Source organism: Periplaneta americana, unplaced genomic scaffold (genome assembly GCF_040183065.1).
Source record: "Periplaneta americana isolate PAMFEO1 unplaced genomic scaffold, P.americana_PAMFEO1_priV1 scaffold_21, whole genome shotgun sequence".
Classification (NCBI taxonomy): Eukaryota; Metazoa; Arthropoda; class Insecta; order Blattodea; family Blattidae; genus Periplaneta; species Periplaneta americana.
In genome coordinates this window covers 776,346-794,540 of record NW_027185502.1, presented here as the reverse complement: position 1 = coordinate 794,540, position 18,195 = coordinate 776,346, and the positions used below count along the sequence as shown (strand labels likewise).

Genomic DNA, 18,195 nt, shown 5'->3' with positions numbered 1-18,195 from the left:
AACTTGATTATTTGTAAGTTCTAAGGTAGGCCTACAGGAATCTGTGACAGGTTAGGTTATATTAGGTTAGATTAGGCTTTTCATATGCCTTGTGCATTCGAATCTGTAACAGGTTAGGTTGGGTTTGTTTAGGACTTTTGTATGCCTTGTATAGGCCTATACTAAGTGAAGTATAATGTGCGATTCACTTTTATTTTGAAGTGTTCTACCTCTTTATTTAATGCGTTAAATAATCACTTTTAGGTTATCGGTACCGATCAATTATTTCCACTTTTTACCTACTTTCTAATGTTTACAAATCAATTGACATCCTATACCAGTGGTCGTCAGCACTCGCTGAAATGTGAAAAGGGTAAGGGGACCCATCCCGTGTGCACCGTGGTGCAGCAGGAAAAGGTAGAGGGCATACCCGCTAGCAGCTACGAGTGCACCATGGTGCACTGTGTTTTCCGCGGGTAAGTGACGCTAGCCCCAGGGTGCTCTGTGTTGACGACCGCTGTCCTATATGAATTCTTCACATTCCAAACTACCTTCCCACTGAAAATTAGGCTGTTTCACTTTTTTCGTCAATAAAATGGTCAGTGTCGAGAGCTATAGATAACCCCTCGGAGAATATTAAGAGAAAATGCCTCTACATATAGGTCCTACAGAAATTCTATGATTTAAAGGCAAATATAATGGATCAATTTTTGGCGAAAATGAGATTTTTCTGTATGTTGTGCATCCTAATGTTATCTTTATTGTGGCAAAATATGGCATGCGTATTGTATTTCTATAGTATTCTCTCTAACCAATTATTATGAAACATGGTATGAACTATGATTTTATACAGTCGTTTAAAATTTAAATTATCGCTCCTGAAAGACTACAAAAAATGACATATTTTGTCTTGGAACAACAGGATTCCTCTCTAAGAACAGGTATTTGTAACATATTATTTTCCCTGGTTGATATAAGAAGTTTGTAGCCGGTTATTTAACGGCGTTTTATCAGCTACAAGATTACTTAGCGTCGAAGACATTAGTCACAATGAGATGTCTTTTAAAGAATATGGGGTCGAAGATTCGCCATGTGACTATCTAACATTCTGCTTACAGTTCGGAAAAACTTGAGGAAACAAAGCCAGTTATTCAGCTGAAGCGCAACTCCACATCGGTAGGGAAGGGAACGTGTGATTAAAGCAGTGTTAAAGTACGGCAGTCTCTAAGAATGGCTCTAATATTCCTGCTGGTCACAATGATGCTGTTGTGTAACCACCGGACCAAGATCCCTCCTATTGAAGTCAAAGATAACCTATACCTACAGGAACAACAGTGTTAAGTAATACACGCAGTTGCAGTATGAGTGTGTAACCTATACTAATAAAAAACAAACACTCAACATTTACTTTGACATAAATTCTAAGAAAGAATTCTATGGAATAGTCCGAATTCAAGTTGGAAATATGAACTAAATCACTTACGTGTAACGCTTGAAACGTGTATATACAGTACATATTTCTTCCCCCATGCGTAAGTATTTTACCCCTATCGTAAATAAGAAATAGACACAGGTCTGTCTATAACACGTTTCTTAATATAATAATAAATATACATAATACACACCAAGCTTCAGCTTGTAGCTTGAACGTACAGTAAGTATTACAGTGATAAACGCACATCAAAAAGATTTTTTTTTTAATTTGGAGGTTAAACGTGATAAAACATAAAACTTATTTTATTAACTATTTTAAGTATCTAAACTGTCTTTGCTGTAAATCAGGGATGTTTATTAATGCCCACAGGAGCAAGCGCGCGCTTTAGAGCCCAGGAGAGCCTGAGCGCTTTACAGCGGAAAGGAAAGAGACAGACGAAAGAGGTGGTATATGCCGCTTGGTCGAGCTATATTCAGGGATGGCCAGCACTGATTCAATGGATAAAGGGAAGAGAACTTATTAAAACTGTATCCATGTTAATTTTTAGATTTTCCTGAGAAGTATAAGTGCATTACAAGAATGTAAGTTTTAATTTTAATGCTCATTTTTCACAAGTTTGATTTTTTTATTCAAAAGAAATATTTTCTCAACTTTTCGTATAGAAGAGTGAAATTTCCAGGTATAGGCCTATTTATTTAGTAGCCTTACAGAATGTTTTCGTAAATCTAGTATACCGTAAATACGTATTACTGAAGATAGTGTATTCAAAATTTTGAAAATATTCGCATGGAAATTGTTCATAAGGAAATAAATTAACAAAGTAACTACCGTTACATCATAAGCAAAAGATACGTGCACATGTGTTGTAAAAATGTCAGCTCTATAGCTTCAACAGATTTCGAGAAAATAATTTAATATTCTGATGATAGGAAGTTGCTCACAAATATCACCTTAAAAGCATAATGCGATAAGAATTTTATTATGTAATATTAGTTACACTTAAAACAGATACAGTACCTAGGTAACTTAGCTTTGTACTGTAATATTGTTTTGATTAGTTTATTGATTACTTTGTAAGTCTAAAGATACCATCAATATAAATTCCAACTTATCATGTCATTCTGAATCTCTTTCTTTGGAATATCACTTTCTTTATGAAAGATGTGTTTCATCCACTTAATACAGTATAATTATACTACTATGAAATTTAAGTGAATATTCCTTCTTAACTCTCTATTATGTTATTAAGATTTAAAACACAAGTGAAATATTAAGAAATCAGTGTTAGTACTTTTGTTTTACAGACAATATAGATAATATTAAACAGAAAGAAGCCATATAAAAATAAAGACATAAAATTTCGCGTTCCTTTTGAAGTCTGTGCACCACTGTTTTCTTAATCCAACAGGTTGCTTATTCATATACACAACCCTTTCTCTTTCCATACTTAGCGCTTGCTGCCCGCGCACGACGTCAAGGTCAGAAAAATGCGCTTGCTTTGACATCACTGCTGTAAATCATCAGTATGTAACTTACCGTTATGTTGCACCGTTCCCTTCGTAATCTGTTCCTAATCTTCAGGTTTACACCGAACTTTAATTAAACTCAGTCCACAAAAACTATTTACATGCACACAACAGATTCCAACGAAGGAATACTGTCAAGGAAAACTACGCACTACACAATAACACTGGTAAACAATCTTGAAGACAGATGGTCGTGATTTTAGGGTATCAGCGTAACTACTGTCACGCGCTAACCGCTACTCCACAGGTGTGGACTATATATATGTACAATGAATTCAAACTTTATTTATGCCCCCTTGAGAAATCCACTCGCTTTCTATCATATTAACACGAACGTTTTGTCCAATAGTAATATTGTAAAGTCACACACAGTTTAAAGACAACGAAACTGACGCAGAAAACATACAGGCGACTCCACGAAATGCAATGTTAGCAGATGAACACACAAGACGCTTCCCGATTGTCAACGCACGCACGCACACACACACTGTATGTGGTGCAGCGAGCGTGAGAAAGATAGACAAGAACAGATTTCTCTTTCCATGTGCAGGTCCATCTAGCTTCATTTTCTTACATTGCGAATTTTATTTTCCAACCCCAATTCAGTCTTTACTTTCTTGAAGGATGACTGAAAATCACATTTTCTGTTTCTGCTTTTTACTAATTCAACACTTGTTCTCTACGTCTTGTCTCTAATATAAGGTATATGTACACCTTTACATACAAAAATTTTTGTTTTGTAAACTTTTGCTCTGTAAAATTTTTATACAATTGAGAATGGTATCAGAAAAAGAATGAAGTGAACAGATCCCTTGAAATTATGTCTAAATTGTTTTTAAAAATTATTTTGTTTATACTTTTGACATGCAACTTGAAACATGATAGCTCATGCAGTTTTTAAGATAGAGACATTTTTTCACTCTTTTATAGCTAAAACTATTCTTTAGTGCCTGACATAGAGCTATTTTTTATTTTTATTTACATTAATTAAATATTACCATATATGTAATTTACAATAATATTTTATGTTCCATAAATCATGTAAAAATCCATAGATAATTATTAATTATATTAATGTTATTTTACTCATTGTCAGGCACTAGGGGACATTTCAAGCTTGAAAATGACACCAATATCTTCTTGGTATCACCATATTTGGCTGAGATATCATGTTTGAAAGAATTAAATATTCTAAAATTACTATTTACAGAAATGAGTCACAAACTTTGAGAGCCTAGAAGACTCCATCTCGTTTTTCCAGAAATTGTTAAAGTTATATTTCTTAAAATTTTCACAAATCTCCCAACTATTATACATATGTGCAGTATGTGGATAAGCTTAATACAGTCTGCAAAAATGTATGGTGGGGTTTCATGGGATTACTCTAATATATATATATATATATATATATATATATATATATATATATATATATATATTACGTGAAATGCTTTTATTTAATTCAGTAAGTCGGTCTCGGTAGCGCAGTTGGTATAGCGCTGGCCTTATGTGCTTTAGGTTGCGGGTTCGATTCCGGCCCAGATCGATGGCTTATGTTAGTAGATTTACTTGCATGTAAAAGAACTCCCCCGGGACAAAATTCCGGCACACCGACGACGCTGATAGAATCTCGGCAGTTGCGAACGTCGTTAAATAACATACTTTTGTTTTAAATTCAGTAACTCAGAAAGATTGCCTTCTTCTGTTGTTTCGCTCTGTCATTATTGACTTTATATTAAATTGATTACTTCTCTTGCTTTTTCCCTTGCTAATTCACAAACTAAAAAAGGTCGTGTTCATGTATTTCTATCTAATGCCATTGTTGTTGTTGTCGTCGTCATAATAAAGCCATTGTAGTTAAATTAATCATTTTTACTTAGAAGGAACGGGAGTACCTCGAGAAAACCCCTCTGCAACGTCTGCTTTGTCCACCACAAATTCTATCATGATCTCCCGGGGGTCGAACACAGGTCGCTAGGATGGAAGACCAGTGCGCTGGCGGCATAGGCGCGGCGATTGACAAGGGAGCACACTCTACCTGAAATTTTGGAGATGCTGAGATACATAAAAAATAAAGATAACCTGTAAATATTATCTACAAATTTCAACTGAAATACTTACGGAAACAAGTTGTGTAAAATATCGCTGATTGAAGTTGAGGAGCCTTCTTTCCAGGACTGCGACTCCACTCTAGCTCCGCCTTCTGTTCGTCTCGACCCTCGTACAGCTTGAAGTTAAACCAGCTGCAAATTTGTTATTGTGAGAGATGTAGTCGTAAAAAAATTAATACTAAGCCTCTTCACGAAAAGTGTATTATGAATATAATAAATAAATAAATATTATTATTATTATTATTATTATTACTATTATTATTTGTTATTGATTTACTAATCCATACTTACACTAAGTCGAGTAAGACAATTCATTATTTTCATTCATTCAGCCTCTCATAGTTTTCTGCGCAAAGACAGGTCTTTCACTCCAAATCCAGCTTCCTTCAGTCTTTCCTATTTTCTGCCTTCCTCTTCTCTCCGCATATGATCCACATAATATCTTAATGTCGTCTATCATCTGATATCTTCTTCTGCCCCGAAATTTTCTCCCGTTCACCATTCCTTCCAGTACATCCTTCAGTAGTCAGTTTCTTTTCAGCCAGTGACCTAGTCAATTCCTTTTTCTCTTCCTGATCAGTTTCAGCATCATTTTTTCTTCACTCACTCTTTCCAACACAGCTTTATTTCTTATTCTGTCTGTCCATTTCATACGCTCTATTCTCTCCATATCCAAATTTCAAGTGTTTCTAGTCGGTTCTCTTCACTTCCTCGTAATGTCCATGCTTCTGCCTCATATAATGTCACACTTCATACAAAGCACTTCACTAATCTCTTCCTTAGTTCTTTTTCCAGAGGTCTGCAGAAGATGGTCCTTTTTCTATTAAAAGCTTCCTTTGCCATTGCTGTTCTCGTTTTCACTTCCTGGCAGCTCATGTTACTGTTTATAGTACACCCCAAGTATTTGAAGCTGCCCACTTGGTCTACTGCCTCATTGAGAATTCGCAAGATTACCTTCTTTATTTTTCTTCCAATGACCATGCTCTTCGTCTTATTTGCATTAATCTTCATTCCATTCTGCTCACAGCTGTCATTTACCTTCAGTAGCATATCCCTTAGTATCAGCTCCTCTTCTGCTAAAAATGCTGTATCATCAGTAAATCTTACGCACTTTATTCATCTTCCTCCTACTATCACTCCTCCCAAGTTCTGAAAACAGTTCTTCACTAAATCCTCCAGTATATGTTGAACAGAGTAGGTGATAAAGAGCATCCTTGACGTACTCCTCTCCCTATTTCACTTCTTTCAATTACTATTTTAAGAAGTAAAAATAAAGAAACAGGGCGCTCACAGGTTGCAGAGAAAAGTACCGGGGCGGCGCTTCATCGCACCCTGACTGCGCCCCTGCAGTTATTGTATAACGTTGTTACACTTGTATTGTGGTTGGTAAATCACGGAGTGGTTGAAACACAAATTAATCATGTACCAAGCACACCGGATTAAGGCATTTTAACACTCTTCTCGCCCACAATGCTTACACTGCTTGTTAGAACAAAATTCTGTGGGGATTTGAAACACCGTTCGTTGCTCTGGTAGCCTATGTGTTTTGTTCACCGGCAAAAAATCCTGTAAATTGCTTTCCATAATCGGACACACGACCGACCTGTTTGTAGCATCGTCAAATCCGTCTCGAAAACTGTACCTGCAATGACGGAAGAGTTTTGCCGTTCCCTTGGGTCACACACGCCTCTTTCAACATAGTGCTTCTATATACATTGTGGCTTTTTGCTAAGTTCTATTCTCTGTTTTTAAGTTATATTATAGCTTTAACTTCTGTTTTTAACTTTATATGCCAAGTGTTCACTTATTATAACATGTTCTATTCGACCTACACGACCTGAAGATGCCAATCAAAATTGGCGAAAACGTTTTTTTTTAAATCTGTTTAAGTTTGTTATAACATGTTTTATTGTGTTTTTATGTTAAGTATTGACTGAATAGAACTCATTTATCAATTAACATTGAACTTAACTGAACCAATATGCCTTTAAAATTAAGTTAAGTCTCAAATTTTTAGTTAATAAGTCTAACACAACGAAACAAGTGTCACTTCCTTTTTCATAATTTTCCTCTTCCACACCATAGAAAACAATTTTATTTCTTCTGCTTTCAATTTCCCATCTTTTCACTATTGCTTTTAACACAACCTGCTCTTGAATAACCTCTTTTAACTTATTTTCCACTTCATTATACCTATTAACTAGTGTATCTAAGTCATTTGAAACTTTTTTTTAGTAGAACACTTGCTTTCTGTCTGTCTTCTCTCGTTTCTTTCATGTAGTTTATCCATCCTCTTTGAAACACTTCATCACTGTTGTCTCTTCCTTCCCTAGAGCCTGGTCCAGGGTTTAACTCCACATTTCCAATAATTAATGGGATTGATAAAACAGCCGCGGTCAGAAATATATTGTATCTATCTATCACTACAGCGTTTTCACATTTTGTATGCCTGTGGTAATGCCCTGCATTAGCCTATAGCCTCCCATCCGCGCTCTGTAGGAAACTAGGTCGTCACCCATAACTTCTTCACACACGCTAACCTACTTATAGACACTGTTTACCACTCGACTGCTCTCTACGACTGCACTTTGTGAACTGGCATTCAAATATAAAACTATTTCTTTTTTTCAGTGAGGTGTTTTTATGAGCACCCCTTGCCCATTTAGTAATAGTTGATTTGTTAATTCCTTTCAATGGAAAAGCCCGGTCAAAAATATATGTAACAATGTTTATAAATGTATCTGCCTTTTTCTCAATGTCACTTTCGTTTAATACTTCATTCCAATTATCCTTAGATAATAAGAAGTTAAATTGTTCAATATTTTCAGCATTATAAAATCCTTCCCATATGCAAATGTTTTCATTTAGATTATTTTTGTTTGTTTTGGTATAGTTATATGTAGCAGGACTGCATTATGGTCAGATAATCCTAGACCTATGTTCTCTGTGTTAAATCGATTTGTTACTAAATAAAAAGAAAGAAATGGCGAAAGAAGAGATGCAGCTCTTTGCTTGTTTCATTCTTGAACTGAAACAACCCAGAACTCACCACGTGGAGGTGGCTGCATGTCGAGTTCCGCCCTGCCCATCCCAACCTCCCTACCTTGTGGGCAAGTCCATTTCATTATTCATTCTTTGTTCTTTCAATTATGTTTATACTCTTCGACTTGAAACATTATTTAGATTTCCATTTAATATCTTTCTTGCCTCAATTTATAAAAGTCACATTATTATGATATTCCAGTACAATATAATCAATTAATGCATATCAGTGCAACGAGAAATATGAAAAAATGCTCGATGTCATTCTTTTCGTCTGTCATTTTTTTCCCTTTTAGCTAAAGTGTAGGATAACTTTCGGTATGATGAATAATATTTTGTGACAAGAATTTAGTAACTTATATTTTTTGTTTCTTTATTTTATGGCTTTCTCTCTTCCTTCCATTTATTCTCAATTTTTTTATACGTATTGAAGTTTCTCTCTTTCTAGTCTTGAAATACTCTACATAAATAACATCTGAATTGGAAATTGTGAAGAAATATGGAAATATCCAATGTCAATATTTCTAGCAATTTTTTTCCCATTTCAATAACGATTTATTCCCATAGGATGTCAAGTGTGTATCCGGGCAGGAGAGGATCAACGGTTGCCAGCAGGAAGACTCTCAAATTCCTTTGCCAACGATCCGCCTACTGGACTAGGATCTATACCTTTCCCATCGAAGGCAATTGCTGAAAGTAGGACGCCGTTAAACGTAAAGTAAAGTATTATTTCGAAATGGTGAATTTTTCACCACACCTGACGAGACGTTGAAGCACCTCCACATTTTCTGCGAATTTTTCAGCAAATTCTTTCCTCGGTATGTGTCTTAACCATTTGAATTGGGAAGACTTCCCAAAATATATTCTTCCCTTCATATGCTGAAGTTATTACATTTATATAATATATAATTTTATAGATTTCTTCCGTCTGCCTTAGAGGTGTACATTTTTACTATTTATTTTTGTTACATTTCAAACATGATATTTTCTTTCATTTAAAGTAAGCTTTACGTTATTTAATGTTCTCGGACATTGTCTTAATACACTTTATTGTCCTTTTTCACACCACTGTTGTTCTTATTACTGATCCAGGTCTTCGTACTGTACAAGATGGCCCTCATCATAATAATATCAGGAGTTATTTTCAGTCTGTTATATTGAGGCGATGAAGATGTTTTTCCATGCTGTTCTCATATTTGAGAATATTAATACTGCGACTGCGTCTCTTCTTGTTTTATTACTAACTTCCATCCAGAGTTCACTTGCCCTCTCTGTTAAGTCACATTTTAGTTGCACATCATTGCAGTGTAGTCCAACTTCGGTTTTGTTACACGTTTAATAAAGTATTGTGAATTTTTTGTTTCAGCACAAGAATCGCAATTTTCAATTGCAAACATAAAAATTCGAACGATTATTCAGTGATAGATGTTCTTTCTTAAATAACTGGAATGATGCAAATTTTCGAAAATTAATATTCTGATGTATATTTTGTATCTAAAATTTTTACATTGTTGTAATGTAAAAGGTTATTGAATATTGTAGACGGTATAATAAAATTTATTGTTATTTTAAAAATTACGATTTTATCCTTCATCATGGTGTTGCAATATCACAGTTTAAGGTTTTCTTTGCGATGGTGTAAGCGAAGAAATTATCAACTATTTTCAACGTTGTATATATTGTGAATTGTATGTCTTTGTAGGGTGCAATTTTAATTCTGTTTCCTACTTTAATTTCCGTTATTACATCCATATAATATTTCTTCAGTAAAATAAATGCTCTCGAATACGAGATTAATAAATTTGTGTAATATGTAATGATATTTCTTCAAGTCATTGCTCAAAATTTACAGAAACAAATTTTTATGTTATAAAATTGTAGTGACAGATGTTCTACTATTCGGTGAAATAATTTAGAGAACCAAATTGTAGACCATTATTTGAAGTTAGCTGTGCATTTTACTATGGATTATCCATGTGAAAATGAAAGCATTAGATTATGTTCTTTATCGGTAATACAGTCGCATCCAAAGAAACTACAGACTATACCGAATTCGACGATTTAATTTTAATTTAATAACATCTTATTATCAAGTACATATGGTAAAATTAAATAGTACATACTACAACTGATGTATTAAAATTGAATATATATACAGAATACAGAAATATAATTACAACAATAGAAATAGAAATGTAGCTAATATAGATGTAAATGTAACGCATGCGTAATAGGTACCAACTGCTTCTAATCTAACGATCTCTATCTGTCAAGATATTCCGAGAGTATTATACCAGGTGGCCCATCTGCGCCGTTTTAAAAACTATTATTGAAAACCCATCAAACAGAAGAGCACGAAACGAGTTTTGCATTACAGGAGCAATGTCTTCATGAAATCAATGTGATGGCGATTGTCGCTGGTTTCTATCCATGGCTAAATATACTGAAAGGGATTTATAGCTTGTAATTATTATTATTATTATTATTATTATTATTATTATTATTATTATTATTATTATTATTATTATTATTAACATCACTTTCAAATCACTGCCAGCAAAGCCTACGAGCTACAGCTGCATTTTGCAGTGTTTCACCAAAGAGTAAAACAATGTCTGTGTACCAGGAATACTGCAGTTATCATTCATTAGTAACAAAACAGGAACGAACTAAATGAAGCGGTTTCATAAGCCTGTTATTACTGTAGTTGTGCTTGATGTTTGAAATAGTGGACACTCCAGTCAAACACTTGCATTTGTTTTGGGATCCGTTCTCTAAGCCTCCGATCTAGGCAACTATTTAGCGTTTAATACCCGAAGGGAAGTGTAGCTCAACAAAAGACGGCGCAGATGGATCACCTGGTAGCTATGCCACACTAGCGTTGAAATGAACAATGCTGTACATACGAAATTAGCCAAAATTGAAGTCAACTGGTCACTTAAACAAACTTACATTGCAAGACACTTCTTTCGACGTCGCAAAAAGTGTTAGAAGCTTAAGAATAACATGAAATGTCAGTGATGATTTTACATGATGAATTAGTCTGAAGTGTCGATCGAAAGTTAGAAATGAAATAATCCACCATAACTATGAATTGTACAGTTGGTTGACAAATAAATATCACATCACATCGCATCACATCACCATGGTAAATAAATAAATAAAGAAGCGAACAAACAAACACACAAAAAACCAAACAAACAAATTAATAAACAGATTAATATATAAATTAATTAATTTAATAATACATAAATTAATAAATAAATAAAAATAAATAAATGAATTAATTAATTAATTAATCAATATGTAAATTAATAATTTAATAAATGGGTTAAAAAATTAAACAAAATTAATCAAGTAATAAATAAATAAATTAATAGATAAATTCATTAATTAGTTAATTAATTAATATAAATATATAGATATTAGCAAGTAAATAAATTAATAAAAAAGGAAATTAATAAATGAAATAGTTAATTGAAAAATATCTACATGGATAAATAAATAAATAAATAATTTAATAAATTAATAAATACATTAATAAGTAAATTAATAACTAAAAATATATAAAGTAAATAAATAAATAAGTGAATAAATAAATAAAATAAATAAATAAATATATTCATTAATAAATTCATAAATTACTAAATAAATAAATAGGTTAATAAAGTATTAAATAAATAAATAAGTAAATAATTAAGTAAACAAATATATATATATATATATATAAATAAATAAATACATTAATTATTTCATAAATCAATACATAAATAAATTAATAAATGACTCAATAAGTAAGTAAATAAATAAAAAATTAATTAAACAAGTAATTAATTAATAAAATATATAAATATATAGGTAAATCAATATGTAAATAAATAAGTAAATAAAGCAATAAATAAAAATAAGTAAATAAATAAAGACATAATTTAATAAATAAATATAAATATAAATAAATATATAAATATATAAATTAGTAAATAGATAAATAAATAAATAAGTTAGTAAATAAATACATAAGGAAGTAAATAAATAAATTATAAAATATAAATAAATAAAAAATTAATTAATTAATTAATTAATAAAAAGATAATAAATGAATAAATATGTAAGTAAATAAATAAATAAATAAAAAAGTAAATAAATAAATGAAAATAAATAAATAAATAAATAAATACATATGTAAATATATATAAATATATAAATAAGTGAATAAATAAATAAATAAATAAATAATTTAATTAATTAATAAAGTAATAAATTAATAAATGCATTAATACATTAGTAAATAGATAAATAAGTAAATAAGTCTATTAATAAATTGATTAATTAATACATTAAGAAGTAAATAAATAAATAAATAAGCAAGAAAATAAATAAATAAAAAATGAAGTACATAAATAAAAAATAAATAAACACACAAAAAACCAAACAAACAAATTAATAAATAGATTAATATATAAATTAATTAATTTAATAATACATAAATTAATAAATTATTAAATTTATATAAATAAATAAATTAATGAATGAATTAATTAATCAGTATGTATATTAATAAATTAATAATTTAATAAATGAATTAATAAATTAAAAAATTTATCAAATAATAAATAAATAAATAAAAAATTAATTAATATAAATATATAGATATTAGTAAATAAATAAATTAATAAAAAAGTAAATTAATAAATGAAATTATTAATTAAAAAATTTCGAAATGGATAATTAAATAAATAAATAATTTAATAAATTAATAAATTAATTAATAAGTAAATTAATAACTAAAAAAATATAAAGTAAATAAATAAAATAAATAAATATATTCATTAATAAATTTATAAATTACTAAATAAATAAATAGATTAATAAAGTAATAACTTAATAAATAAGTAAACAAACAAATTCATAAATAAATTAATAAATAGCTAAATAAATTAATATATATATATATATATATATATATAAATCCAATAATATCAGTAAATAAATAAATAAATAAGCAAATTAAATAATTAATTAATTAATTAATAAACAAATAAATAAATCAACAAATATATATATATATATATATATATATGTAAAGAAATATATTAATTAATTCATAAATCAATACATAAATAAATTAATAAATTATTCAATAAGTAAATAAATAATTCCGTAAGTAAATAAATAATTCCGTAAGTAAATAAATAAACAAAAAATTAATTAAATAAGTAATTAATTAATAAAATATATAAATATATCGGTAAATCAATATGTAAATAAATAAGTAAATAATTAAATAAAAACATAAGTAAATAAATAAAGAAATAATTTAATAAATTCTTATAAATATTAATAAATATATATATTAGTAAATAGATAAATAAATAAGTTAGTAAGTAAATAAATAAGGATGTAAATAAATAAATTATAAAATAAAAATAACTAAAAACATAATTAATAAATTAATTAACAAAACGTTAATAAATGAATAAATATGTAAATAAATAAATAAGTAAATAAATAAATAAATAAGTAAATAAATAAATGAAAGTATATAAATAAATACATATGTATATAAATAAATATATAAATAAGTGAAAAAATAGATAAATAATTTAATTAATTAATAGAGTAAAAAATTAATAAATGCATTAATACATTAATAAATAGATAAATAAGTAAATAAATCTATTAATAAATAAATAAATTAATTAATTAATACATTAAGAAGTAAATAAATAAATAAGAAAGAAAATAAATAAATAAGAAATTAATAAGTATATAAATAAAAAATAAATTAAGAAATAAATTAATTAATTAAGGAATAAATGAAGAAATCAATCATTAAATATACATAAATAAATAAGGAAATAAATAAAAAAAAATATATAAATATAAATATATGAATCAATAAATAAATTAATAAATTAATAAATTAATTAATAAATTAATAAATAGATAGATAAATTTATAAATACATAAATTAGTAAATAAATAAATTAATAAATGAATAAGTGAATACATTAATAACTAAATAAGTAAATAAATAAGTAAATAAATAAATAGATAAAGAAACAAATATCTAAATAAATAAATAAATACATAAAAAATTAATTAATTAATTAATTCATAAATCAATTAATTCATAAATTAATAAGGATATAATAAAGTAAAAAGATAAAGAGATAAAAAATAAATAAATAAATAAGTAAATTAATATGAAAATAAGTAAATAAATAAAGAAATAATTTAATAAATAAATAAATATATAAATTCATAAATATATAAAGTAGTAAATCAATAAATAAATAATTAAATAAATAAATAAGGTAGTAAATAAGTTAATTAAAATATAAATAAATAAATAAATAAATAAATAAATAAATAAATTAAATATTAATAAATACATAAATAAATAAATAAGGAAATATATGAAAATAAATAAATACATCAAAATAAATAAAGATATATATAAATAAATAAACAATTTAATTAAGTAATCAATTAATAAAATAATAAATTAATAAATACAATAATAAACTATTAAATAGTTAAGTAAATAAATTAATAAATTTTTTAATTAATATATTGAGAAGTATATAAATAATCAAGTAAATAAATAAATGAATAAATGCACAAATAAATAAATAAAGACATTAATAAAGAAATTTAAAAAATAAATAAGTAAATATAAATATATATATATATATAATTATATAAATTAATTAACTAATAATTTAGTTAATATATTGATAACTTAATAAATAGATAAATAAATAAATACAAAATTTGTAAATAACTTAATTAATAACTTAATAAATGAATAAATTAAAAATCAATATGTAAGTAAAATAAATAAATAAGGAAATAAATAAGAAAATAAATAAATATATAATTAAATAAATAAATAAATATTAAATAAGTATATAAAAATAAATATATAAACAAATAAATAAATAAATTAATAATTTAATTAATAAATTAATTAACAACTTAATAAATACATGGATAAATTTATAAATAAATAAATAGGTAAATATATTAGTAAATAAATAAATGAAGAAATGAATAAATTAACTAATAAATAAGTAAGTGAATAATGAAAAAGTTAATAAATAAAAATAAATAAACAAATAAATAAATAAAGAAATAAATAAATATATCAATAAATAAACTAATCAATTGATTAATAAATAAATAAATTAATTAATAAATAAGGAAAAAATAAGGAAACAAATGAGTAAATAAATAGACAAAAATAAATAAATAAATGAAATACATAAATAAGTAAATAAATTGTAAAGAAATAAAAAATAATTTAATGAATAAATATGTAAATAAATACATATATATGTAAATTAGTAAATAAATAACTAAATAAATAAGGAAGTAATTAAATTATTTAAAAATATAAATAAATAAATTGATTAATAATGTAATAAAAATTGATAAATAGATATATAAATGTGTAAATAAATAATAAATATATGAAAATAAATAAATATAAATGAATAAGTAAATAAATTCATTAATTAAGCAATAAATTAATAAAATAATAAATTAATAAATACATTAATAAATAAATGAATAGATAAGAATATAAATTAATTAATAAATAAATTAATTAATACATTAAGAAGTAAATACATAAATAATCAAGTGAATAAATAAATGATAACAGTGAATAAATACATAAATAAATAAATAAATAACAAATAAATAAATTAAGACATTTGTAAATAAAATTAAAACGTATAAACAAATATATATAAGTAAATAAATAAATATAAAATAAATAAATATATAATTATACAAAATAATTAAGTAATCAAATAAGTAAAAAAGTAGATAAAAAAGAAATAAAATTCATAAGTAAATAGGTATATTTGAATAAATAAAGAAACAAATGTGTAAATAAATTATTATATATATTAATAAATACTTAAACACATAATAAAATAATTATGTAACTAATATATAACTAAATAAATTAATTAATTTGTAAATAAATAAAGAAGTAAATAAATACATAAATAAGTATGTAAATAAATAAATAAGTAATAAGTAAATAAAGAAATCAAAAAAATTAATTAATTAATTAATATTTATATAAATTAATAAATTATTGAATTAAAAAATAAATAAATAAATTCATAAATATATTAATGAATACATAAGTAAAGCATTAAATAAATATAAAATAAATAAATAAATTAATTTATTGCTATAAATAAATAAATAAGTAAATAAATCAGTAAATAAAGAATTAGTAAATAGAACAAGAAATCAGTTAATAAATAAATAAATATATAAATATATATAAAAATATATAAATTAGTAAATAAAAATAAATAAGTTAGTAAATAAATAAATAAGGAAGTAAATAAATTAATTAAAAAACATAGTAAATAAATAAGTAAATTAAGAAAAGTTAATAAATTATTAAATATATAAACAAATAATAAAATAAATAATTAAGTAAATAAATAAATGAGTATATATATAAATGAATATATAAATAAGTAAATATATAAGTAAATAAATAAATATTTTAATTAATTCATTAAGTAATAAATTAAAAAATGCATTAATACATGAATAAATAGATAAATAAGTAAATAAATCAATTAATCAAGATCAACTCATTTTGAAACACTACAAACAATTCAAAACATTCATACAATCAATAGACTTTAACACATTATAAACACGAATACAAATAAGTACAACACATTGTAAACATGAATCCAAACAAACATACAATTATAAGATTTTAAATTGTGGATCTGTGATGTACAATTCAAATATGACTCCGTCTATTGCAATAGTGTATTGTTAAATGACTGTGAACATGTATGTAACGTAAAAATAGCATATAAATATATTAAAACACATGTACAACATTGTCTTGTAATGTATGTAAGCATAAGCCTTATATTTGGCTAGCTTATCATCCATTGTACAGAGTAGAAAATTTTATTTAAATTTGTGATTTGTAATGTATAATATTTTAATTGTGAATTTGTAAGGTGCAATTTAAATTGTGGATTTGTAATGTATAATATTTTAAATTGTGAATTTGTAAGGTACAATTTAAATTGTGGATTTGTAATGCATATTTTGAAATTTAGGATTTGTAATGAATAATATTTTAAATTGTGAATTTGTAAGGTACAATTTAAATTGTGGATTTGTAATGCATATTTTGAAATTTAGGATTTGTAATGAATAATATTTTAAATTGTGAATTTGTAAGGTACAATTTAAATTGTGAATTTGTAATGCATATTTTTAAATTTTGGATTTGTAATGTATATTTTAAATTATGAATTGAAGGGTACAATTTCAATTGTGGATTTGTAATGTATAATATTTAAATTGTGAAATTCTAAGGTACAATTTAAATTATGGATTTGTAATACATATTTTTAAATTAGTTGATTTGTAATGTATAAATTAAATTGTGGATTTGTAATGCATATTTTAAATTTGTGGATTTGTAATGTATAATATTTTAAATTGTGAATTTGTAAGGTACAATTTAAATTGTGGATTTGTAAAACATATGTTAATTTTTGGATTTGTAAGGTATAATTTAAATTTGACTCTATCTATTACAATAGTGTATTGCTAGATAACTATGAACTATTCTACGTATATCAAATTCGATTAATAATATAAACATAGTATGTAATATTGCAACACTGGTACAAAACTTTTCTTATAATGCATTTAGGCATAAGCTTTGTAAATGGCGAGCGGATTGATTCTATATAGTACATGGATAATTTAATTGTGGATTTGTAATGTGTACTTGTAATGTATTAATTAATTGTGGATTTGTAATGCATAAAACTTATAATTGGCTAGATGATCATATATTGTGTAGAGAAGATAATTTTTATTTATTTTAATTTTTGTATTGTAATATCTATTTTAACCGACTCTGTATATTGCAATAATGTACTGCTATATGAGTATCAACTATGAACTATAAAATATGTAACATAAACATAGCATGTAGTATTGAAAATCTTGTATGCAATGGAACATGCTGTTTTAGCACATAAAGGGAAAAATAAATAAGTAAATAAAGAAATGAAAATAAATAAAT

General features: G+C 25.9%; 1 long non-coding RNA gene across 1 annotated transcript in view; it reads right to left on the bottom strand.

Annotated features, from left to right (window-relative positions):
- The window catches only part of LOC138693775 (uncharacterized), a 70,885-nt gene extending 65,659 nt beyond the window's left edge, over window positions 1-5,226 (bottom strand). Inside the window, exons 1-2 of the long non-coding RNA XR_011330434.1 lie at window positions 5,062-5,226; window positions 4,836-4,978 (exon numbers count right to left, since the gene is read on the bottom strand). This is a non-coding gene — a long non-coding RNA (uncharacterized lncRNA). The remainder of the gene's footprint in view (window positions 1-4,835; window positions 4,979-5,061) is intronic.
- Window positions 5,227-18,195: the final 12,969 nt, after the last annotated feature.